This window comes from Lygodium microphyllum, chromosome 23 (genome assembly GCF_053477565.2).
Source record: "Lygodium microphyllum isolate KBCC chromosome 23, Lygodium_microphyllum_v1.1.10, whole genome shotgun sequence".
In the NCBI taxonomy this organism is placed as follows: domain Eukaryota; kingdom Viridiplantae; phylum Streptophyta; class Polypodiopsida; order Schizaeales; family Lygodiaceae; genus Lygodium; species Lygodium microphyllum.
In genome coordinates, this window is record NC_141157.1 from 89080485 (window position 1) to 89090130 (window position 9646).

At 39.0% G+C, this 9646-nt stretch overlaps 1 pseudogene; it reads right to left on the minus strand.

Annotated features, from left to right (window-relative positions):
• Window positions 1–486: 486 nt before the first annotated feature.
• LOC148016447 (eukaryotic translation initiation factor 3 subunit B-like) lies at window positions 487–5430 on the minus strand (annotated as a pseudogene).
• Between the last annotated feature and the right edge of the window lie 4216 nt (window positions 5431–9646).

Consider the following 9646-nt stretch of genomic DNA (forward strand, 5'->3'; position numbering starts at 1 on the left):
CTCCACCACCCAATTGTAGGCTATTAATACTAAAAATTAAGTTAGTCCTTGTTAGACAACTAGCATCGTTATGACAATACAGAATCCCTAGTTATTAGATCTCCAATTCTTTCTTTTGTACTCCTCTAATATTACATATTATGCTTATGCAATGTACTATAGTTAGATTTGCTCGAATAGGTGAATCAAGGCCAGGAGGTAGCAAGCTGCTGCTTTAACTTGAACTATGATTTTGCTAATACCAATATTGAAACACTAGGCACCAAGTGCATGATGAATTTTGTTTTGACAAGTAAGATTTTAACATACCCTGGACAAGAACCATGGACTTTGTTGAGGATCAGTATGTTCGATAAAGAATAAAAAAACAAACACTACAAATTCTACCCCCTTTCAAACATTCAACTTGACTGATGTAGTAACAAACCTCATTTTGGAGGAAAATTATCGACAAAGAAGAGCATTTGTTGATGAAATCTACGCCGATCAGTCTAGTTGTTCAAAACCAAAGGGCACTATTTCTTCATCAATGTTCAAGATATCTTCAACTTCCTCCTCCTCAACTTCAAGTTCCTCCTCCTCATCACTAGCATCACCATCACGTAGCTCCATCCGCAGAGGGTTTTCTTCCTTGTGAAGATACTTCCATTCAGCGGCCCAAGCCTTCCATTCATCTTATATCTTCCTTCTATGCTCCAGGTTTGTTGCACTTATCGCAAGTGAGGGACTGTCATCATCAATTTCATACTTTTTGTTGTAATTTTTCAGATTCTTATCTATCTCTTCCTCTTTCTCGGCACTAAGTAGTGATGGAGGGCGAGGATGCCATAAGCACTGCATGCAAGAATAGGCCACACTTAAAACTCAATAGTAATTCATGTCAACTCCAATTTTTACTGCGTATAACTATTACTTCCAAACAACAACTTCCAAACACTTAAAACTCCATAACAATTCCTCTCAACTCCAATTTGCATTGCATATATCTTTTAATTCTAAACACCAGATTCTGTTAGATGAAAACACGTAATCCACTACTCCGTTCATAAGTCAACAAGTACAAATTCAACCCATACTGCTCTGGCAACACTTAAAACTTCATATCAATCAAGGTCAACTCCAATTTGCACTGCACATATTTGTTAAATCCAAACACTAGCTTCCAATAAATGGTAACACATAATGTACTACTCGAAGAGGTACAAGTCAGCTAGATAAATTCAACCCATTCTCCTTACCTAGAAAAACCTATCCATAGGAAGTTGATAAAGCAATTTTCCACTAAAAGACCAGATATTGTAACCATTCTCAATTTGATGTATAGATGTGACTAACATTGACACAAACCTGATTACAAGTAAATGCAAAGATTATAGATCACACTACTTAGAAGTAAATGGTAATTGTTCTATAATCTACTATATTTTCCTATATCCTGTGAACTAGAACCATGAGAGTTCTAAAAATCATTACCTTCATGTTGGATCCCAATCTACATCTGTGGCCATGAAGTGGTTAGTTGTGGCCATTGTTTCCAATTCATCAATATTGTAGAACTCTAACTGCCCATTGTACACCTTCAGTCTAGCCAAAATGATAAATCGCCCAATTGGAGACCAATAAAGGGCATTTGCTTGCTTATCCTTCAAAGTTGTCAACTTTGTTACTCGCCCCACACTTTCTGGACTTTTCATAGAGAATAATGTAACATCTAGCATAGGTCCATCTTTGTGAATGATGGCAAATCTCTGACCTTTAGGCTCCCATGAAAATGCAATAATTTTGTCATTTTTGTTTTCCAGTTCCAAAACTAGAGAATTGGAATGTCTTTCTCCTAGATTTTGAACAGTTCAAATCTAGTGTACGTACTCTTTTTTGTTTTTGTGTACCTATCTTCTTTCACAACCAAATACTTCCCATTGCTTTGCTAGTACATTTTGCAATCACTAACGTTGAACAAGTTCTTTTGTCTAAGCTCCTCCCTACTGGGCATTTGCACTAGACTTACCTGTCAAGTTATGCAAGAGCCAGTTAAAGTAGCAACTCCATTCGAGACACTCCAAAACTACACTATTGTCAATGCTAAAGATAAAGGGGACACCCAGCTTAATAGAGTAGCAATGAGCTTGAAGAAAAAAATGGTGCATAGCACAAAAAACTACCATTCATAATAGGAAGGCACAATAAACAATTATGACTTCTAGAAACAATCCATCTTATGAAAGTTTAGCATAAGGCCAAATGCACTCACTTTAGCAAGATGATTTCCTCCATTTCCTTCAGGAACAAATAAAGCCAGGATAGAGTTTGTGGCGGACCAACTAAAGTCCACGACATTGTCTACTCTCAAAGATTTCTTATCAAGAAGACCCATGATCTCAGTCTCATACACACTCATTGCATTCTTGCCTATCCGAGCAAAATACTTATCATATCTGCTTCCCACCCATCTGCAGCAAAAAGAAAGACTCCATTAATCTCAGTTAACTTAAAATGATAACAAAGAAAAAAAGAATAAGTAGATAATAACTTTACCTAAACACTGGCCAAGAGACACTTGTTGCACCCCCCTCTGGATAAACATATCTAGACATCAGTAAACACTTGTGCATGCCATTTTCCAAAGAACAAATAAAACTCATCAATAACATGTGTGTCTCTGGGGTTGCTTGGTTCATGACTACTATATGTCACAATATATTTCTCTCTTGGAGAGAAGTCAATCGGCCTAACCTGAAAGAGCAAATCACAAATTTGATACAAGAGCCAACATTCATATTCAAAAACATTTCCAACTTACAAACCATAAACTAGAGAAGATGAGTCATACTTGAGGACTAATGTATCACACTATTCGGTTAAAGGTCTAGGCACCACCCCATATAGGCACTGTCTATGAATTGTGGCAAGGTAAGACCCAAGGGGAGAACATTGTACAAATCTCTGTGTCCAAAACTATTGCAAAAGCCAATTGTCAATATACAACATGTTCTTCTGCTACAACTATCTAAACTGCATAAAATCAACTTACAGAATGGTGGTAAACAGGGTTGGGTTTCCCGAATTTGGCATCATTCCAATAAACTTCAGTCCATGATCCAAACCAAATGGCAAACTGGTCTTGACCTTGTTCATCTGTTAGCCAAGTTAAAATAGTTTATTGCATACACGTAAATAAGGATGAGATCATACCTAAGTAGTCTAGAATGGTATAGATGCACCTGCAAGAGTAGCTACATGCAGACCCTAGGAGTGCCCATTCATTTGGCACTTTTATATACTTGTCAAATTCATCAAACATGTTGACTAGAAAAACATAGGACTTATCCAATTTGTAGCCATTAGTTTGTTCTCTAGATAATTGAGCCTCCTGAAAGCATGAAAATTGTATGAATTATAAGTTTAAAGACCAAATGTATGATCCAAACCTCGACTTCTATGTATACCACACAAACATAAATCAAACAACAATCCACAAATTGGCATTCACATCTGAGAGTCCAGCTAGACCTGAGGCATTGTATACTCTATAAAAGCACGGCCTTTAGTCTTTTTAGCTTCTTCATCCTTGGGCATCCAAAGGCCATGATCTCTAATAACTCCAATTTTACCAAAAGTCTTCCAAACCACACCCTCAAGTTTCTCATGCTTTTCTGGAGCAACTACTGGAAAAGTATCAACAACAATCTCATTCCCAAATCCAGATTCAAATTCATTAATCTCCCCTTCTTCTTCTTCTTCATCATCACCACTGCACCAAGGAACGAAATTACTTGAGTGTAATGGGGTGTATAAAGATTCAATAGAACCAAAGACGTCAAATACTAAGAACTTAGCAAGATGAAGAAATCTCTCTGAGAAAACATGCGGCCAACTTGTACACTAAGTTGTTGGCATAGCATGAACTTTCACTCAATATTTCTCAACAAAGTTATCCAAGGAGTGTAAAACACACATAGACCACAAACCCTCCCAACAGCACAGAAATAGTATTTGTTAAAGCCTTCCTTCCACAAAAAAGATGTGTAAGGGAGCACTAAAATATAAAGAAACCATTCCTTCCACAAACAAGATGTGGAAGGGAATACTAGAATCTAAAGAAAATGAGTTTCCATACAATTAGGATGATGAAAATCACAAACAAGAGACTAAATCAAACACATCAACCACCATACTCATTAAAAGTTGTTAAAAACCAGAGTTTTGCAAATTGAACCAAGGTTTTGGACAAACATCAGAGTGTCTCAGTCATTTCAGGGCACAATGATGTTTTCTTTGGTGCCACTTTAGCATACGGGAGCCCAACCACCACAACACATATACTCACAATTTTGAGAGTTACCTTGACTTTTGAGCATTTCTTATATAAAATTTCCTACTTATACAATCTTCATTTCAGTCAATGCATGTTCCTATGTTGTTAAGTTGTCACCTGTGCACACATTCGAGAATGGCTTTCATTTTGCATGTTCTATGACTTTGCTTCCATTATTCATTGCCTTCAGAACCCTCAATCACAAAGAAAGATTTGTTTGAACTATTATGCTTTAGGCTTCAGTTGCAGCAATCTTACTAGGACATAGCTCAGTGGCAGCAGCCGATGCTATTGTGAAAATTGGATCTATTGTCAATAAACTTGTTGCAAACCAGGTTTAACTTCCACTGTTGCACTTCATTCTATGCCATTTCCAATCCTATTGCTCATAGATCCAAGTACCAATGGGGAACTTGCACCTTTGATGGCAAGCCACACTATAACTTACAGCAACAGTTCTTACTACATAGCAAGGATAAGAATTTGGCACATGTTTAATAGAAGTGCACATGCCTAGCTAGGACCTCTTTCATTAGTATTCCTTTCCTAAGTATTCATCTTGCATATCTTGCCCTTTCTCTTGCCTATTGTTGACTGCCATGCTACTTAGGGGCATCAAGAACCTTTAGCAAGCTGCTATTTGTGGCCATTTGAAACTGGCCTTCGAAAGCCCAAATGGCAGTAGACTGTATTTTAGCAATTCAGCTTAAAAGTAAATCCAACAAGAAAAGCCCACACATAACTAGAGCTAGAGTGCTCATGCACATGGTTGGAAATGTTAAAAACATCCAAGTGTTGCAAGAAAACATTTGGCATCAAGAAAAAAATAGCAACACGCACCTCTTGATCCCTAAATATTCATTAGAGGGTAAGATAATGTCGTTGAGGTTGACTTGGGAGAAATTGATGTTAAGCTAGATGCGATCCTCCTGCAGGTCAGGGGGCGAGGTGATGGGGAGCCTGCAGCGACTCGGTGAGCTACACCATAGCCTTGAGCTCAGAGGAACAACATAGAGAGGGGGACGATAGGCCCTCCAGGCTCCAACCCAATACAAAAAATCTAAGGAAGAAGAGTTTGAAGCTTGGCTCTTTGAGCAGATTTTAGGTTTACACATTCTTTGTGTTCTTTTATTTTCCTCCAGATTTTCATAATAGTGAAATTATATGTGAGGCACTTTTAGTCATGACACATGGGCAGACCAAATTTCTTAACACCCATTCAGACCTTTGCAATGGTACCACTTGAGATATCTGACCACTTTTCCATTTATTAGTAGTCTCTAGGTGTTCTTTGAGAGCCTTGTTAATCTTCTATTATTATTATTATTATTATTATAAGAAAGAAGCTTTTAGAGGGGGACACGTGTCATTCCAAGCCTTCCTTGTGAATGTATTTATGACCGCCTTGTGAATGTATTTAGAAAGAGCTAAGGACAAGTAGGATGTGAAGGAGAAGCCCAAATGCCCACATTGTCGGAAGGCCACTCATCCTAAGGAGAAGTGTTGACAAAAATACCCTCATCTGAAGCCTAAGGAGAAGGACTCAAAGGCAGCCCCCACCACGACGGAGTCTGCCTTTGTGCATGCCTTTGTTGAGGAGGATACATCCCTATCTTCTTCCACTTAGGAGAAGCCTTGGATCGTGGATAGCGGAGCATCTTCTCACATGACCTTCAGGAAGGATTGGCTGTTGAGATGACAAGCTCAACACATGCATACATTAATGATGGACCGCCTGGTTAGATGGGTCCACACATCTACACTTAGCACATCGGTGGTCATTATGACTCTCACAAGGCCAGTGACTCATTACTTATTATATTCAAGTTGTTACACCTATTTACAGCTAGCATAGTTATAACGCTAGTCGATTAGTGTAGTCGGTCATGCATTGTTTGACTTAATAGGCCACTTTCCTTTATGTTGTATCTCATCTATACTTTGTGTACATTGTAACGTGTGTGGAAGAAGAAGAAGAAACCAGCAAGAAAACTTTTTGGCCTCCATCTCTCTTCTTGTCTCTTGAGTGAGCTTCTCCTTGTGCATTATGTGTGTGTTTAGCACAGCATCTTGAGAAGTCCCCCCACCACGCGATTCATGACATGGTATCAGAGTTGCACCACTGAATGAGGCTGGTTTTGAAGGCTAAAGCGAAGGAGAGGATCCAAGGATTCAAGCAAGCAAGCAACGGGTAAGAAGCTATTCCATTCTCTACTTCTTCTCTTGGATAGTGCTTGTGGAGGCACCGAAAGCAGGGCAGAGCAAAAATATCAGATTTCAATGAGATTTGGTGTACGCGAAGAGTGCTATGTAATCCGCAGATAAGCCCTATAGGGCTTGCTCGATGCTATTTTGGCCATCCGTGGTCATTTCAGGCCCCGTTTTAGACTCGCAAGGTTACGGACAGTAGTTCGAGGTATCCTGCAATTTCAGCTATGTCTGTCGTATACAAGTGCATAGGTTGCAGATTTCAAATCTGTAAGTTCAAAGGTGTTTACTAGCGAATAAACACAAGTTTTATCTACAAACTAGATGCAAATTGCATGTATTGTTGAGAAAATAGTGAAAAAGGCTGTCTGGTATATTGATGTGCACTACAGGTCGAGGGTTGCAGAAGATTTGCTTGTTGTTTAGTATTAGTTTTGTGATAATGGCAGAGAATAGTGGAAACCCCATCATTGAGAAGCTCGACAAGAACAAATACCCTTCATGGAAGTTCCGTGTCACGAACTTCCTTATTGGAAAAGGCCTCTACGAGTTTGTTTCAGGTGAAGAAAAAGAGTTGGAGGTGAGTGATCCTCCAACTGCAGAAGAGACAAAGGCACGGAAGGAATGGAATGCAAAAGACAAAAATGTCATGTATTGGCTGTCTATAGTAATTGACAATAATATGTTGGGACATATTAGAAATGCAGAGAATTCATATGCAGCTTGGACCATACTTGAAAGTATGTTTTTCGTAAATACAAAGGCACGAAAGATTCAACTTAAGCAAGAGTTGAATACATTGAAGAAAGGGAAGATGTCTATCAATGAGTATGCACTGAAGGTAAGGAGCATTGTAGATGCCTTGGCAGCAATTGATACAATGCCCGATGATGATGATTTGGTGTCATCTACCTTGGGTGGACTTAACAATGAAAAGGCTTGGAAGTCTTTTGTAACTTCCATATATGTCAGAAAGCCATTTCCAGATTTCGATGAGTTGGTCTCCCTTATGATCACTAAAGAGATCAACATGCAGAGTGAGACATCTGAAAAAAGTGGTGAACAGGTCCAAGCTTTCTACTCCAGAAGGGGACGTGGCAGGTCCTCTTCAAGAGGCCGTGGTACAGGACGCGGTAGTGACAACCAGCAAAATAGTTTGAATTAACAATTTGGTGATATGTAGGTTTCAGGAGGTCGTGGTAACTTTAGAGGTAGGGGGAGCTTTAGAGGAAGAGGTGGATGGCAAAATAGAGGTTCTAACAACTTTGGTATTGTGTGTCACTACTATGGCAAAACATGTCATATTGCAACCCAATTTTATGCTAAGAAAGATGATATTCACAATGGTAAGTTGGAGCAAGGAAACTATGCATTGTCTTCACGAGACAGAATGAAGACAAAAATGAACGTTTGTTTGTTATGCAGCATATGTTGAATGCTGTTACAGGAAAGGGAACACATGATGATGTTTGGTATATTGATTCAAGTGCATCCAATCATATGACCAACCATGCAGAATGGTTTGGAGAGTTGTAGGATTTGCAAAATACAGGTTATGTGCAGACAGATGATGATTCATGCCACCCAATTTCACACATTGGAAAAGTTCCCTTGTCCTTTTCATGATGGTAAGACAAAGAGTCTTTCAAATGTATTATATGTGCCATCTATTACAAAGAACTTGGTGTCAGTCAGTAGACCAAGGGCTGCAAGTCAGATTTAATGCAAACGGCTACTTTGTAGAAGACTTCAATGACAAGTGCTGGTTGGTTGGAAGTAGAGTTAGACATATGTTTATTCTGGATGCTGGAATTCCTACTATGAATGTTGTTATGTATGCTAAAGGAAAAGGTGTTGTTGCAGATATTGAAATTTGGCACAAATGCATTGGACATGCAAATGTACAAAGGCTGAAATTAATGCAGTCCAAAGGGTTGTTACATGTTTGCCTACATTTAGAATTGCAAAATTTCATAAGGTATGCGAAGCATGTCAGTTTGGTAAGCAGGCAAGACAACCCTTTTCACATGACAGAGATATAAGCAAAAATATCCTTGATGTTGTGCATACAAATATTTGGGGGCCTACACAAAATGTATCTCTTGGAGGCAATTCATACTTTGTCACATTCATTGATGATTGTTCTAGAAAGCTGTGGGTATATTTTATGAAGGAAAATAGTGAAGCGTTTGAGCACTTTAGAACTATCAAGGCTGAGGTCTCATGGGATAAAGAGACACTTTACATGCAGGTATACCCCACAGCAAAATGGGGTTGCAGAAAGGAAAAACAGGCATATTGTAGAAGTTGCACGTGCCTTGATGGTTGAAAAGAATATACCTAAGCATTTTTTGTCTGAGGCTATTCATACTATTGTTTATATTATGAATAGAACTCCCACAGCTGCAGTTCATGGTATGACCCCTGAAGAATGTTTTACAGGTAAAAAGCCTGATGTCCCACACTTGAAAGTGTTTGGCTGTATTTCATATGTTTATGTGCCAGATGAGTTGCAGAAGAAATTGGATCCAAAGGCTGAAAAGTGTGTCTTTGTTGGATACTCTTTAGAGCAAAAATGGTATCGTTTTTATAACCCTGTCACATGTAAGTTCAGAGTAAGCAAGGATATCATCTTTGATGAAATGAGCAGTTGGTATGCATCTAGTGGTGATGCATTGGATGATGATGATGATCATGACACTCATGTGCAGGCTGAAAAGCAAGAATCACAGACTCTTAGTGGACCAGAGACATCATCTGATAGTCCTTGGTCTGGGAGACTAAGGAGTAGCTCTACATCTTCACGTGCATCTAATAGCACTACAAGTAAAGACAAAGGAAAGAATAAAGTGTCAGATGGCATTGATACAATTCTTGATGGAGACTCTAGTGGCTCAGAGAGCTTGGATGATGAGCTTGGTATTCCTTCAGTGAGGACTCCACGTGTGCAGAGAGCACGCGTCAATGCAAAGACTCCATTGAGTGATCCAGTGGTACGCAGGTCTAGCAGGGTGAGATACCCTATTAATAGATTTGGTTTTGAAGGTTATGCAGCTCACCATTATGCTTATATGGTGAAAGTGATTGAGGATGTTGAGCCCACATGTTTTGAGGAGGTTATTG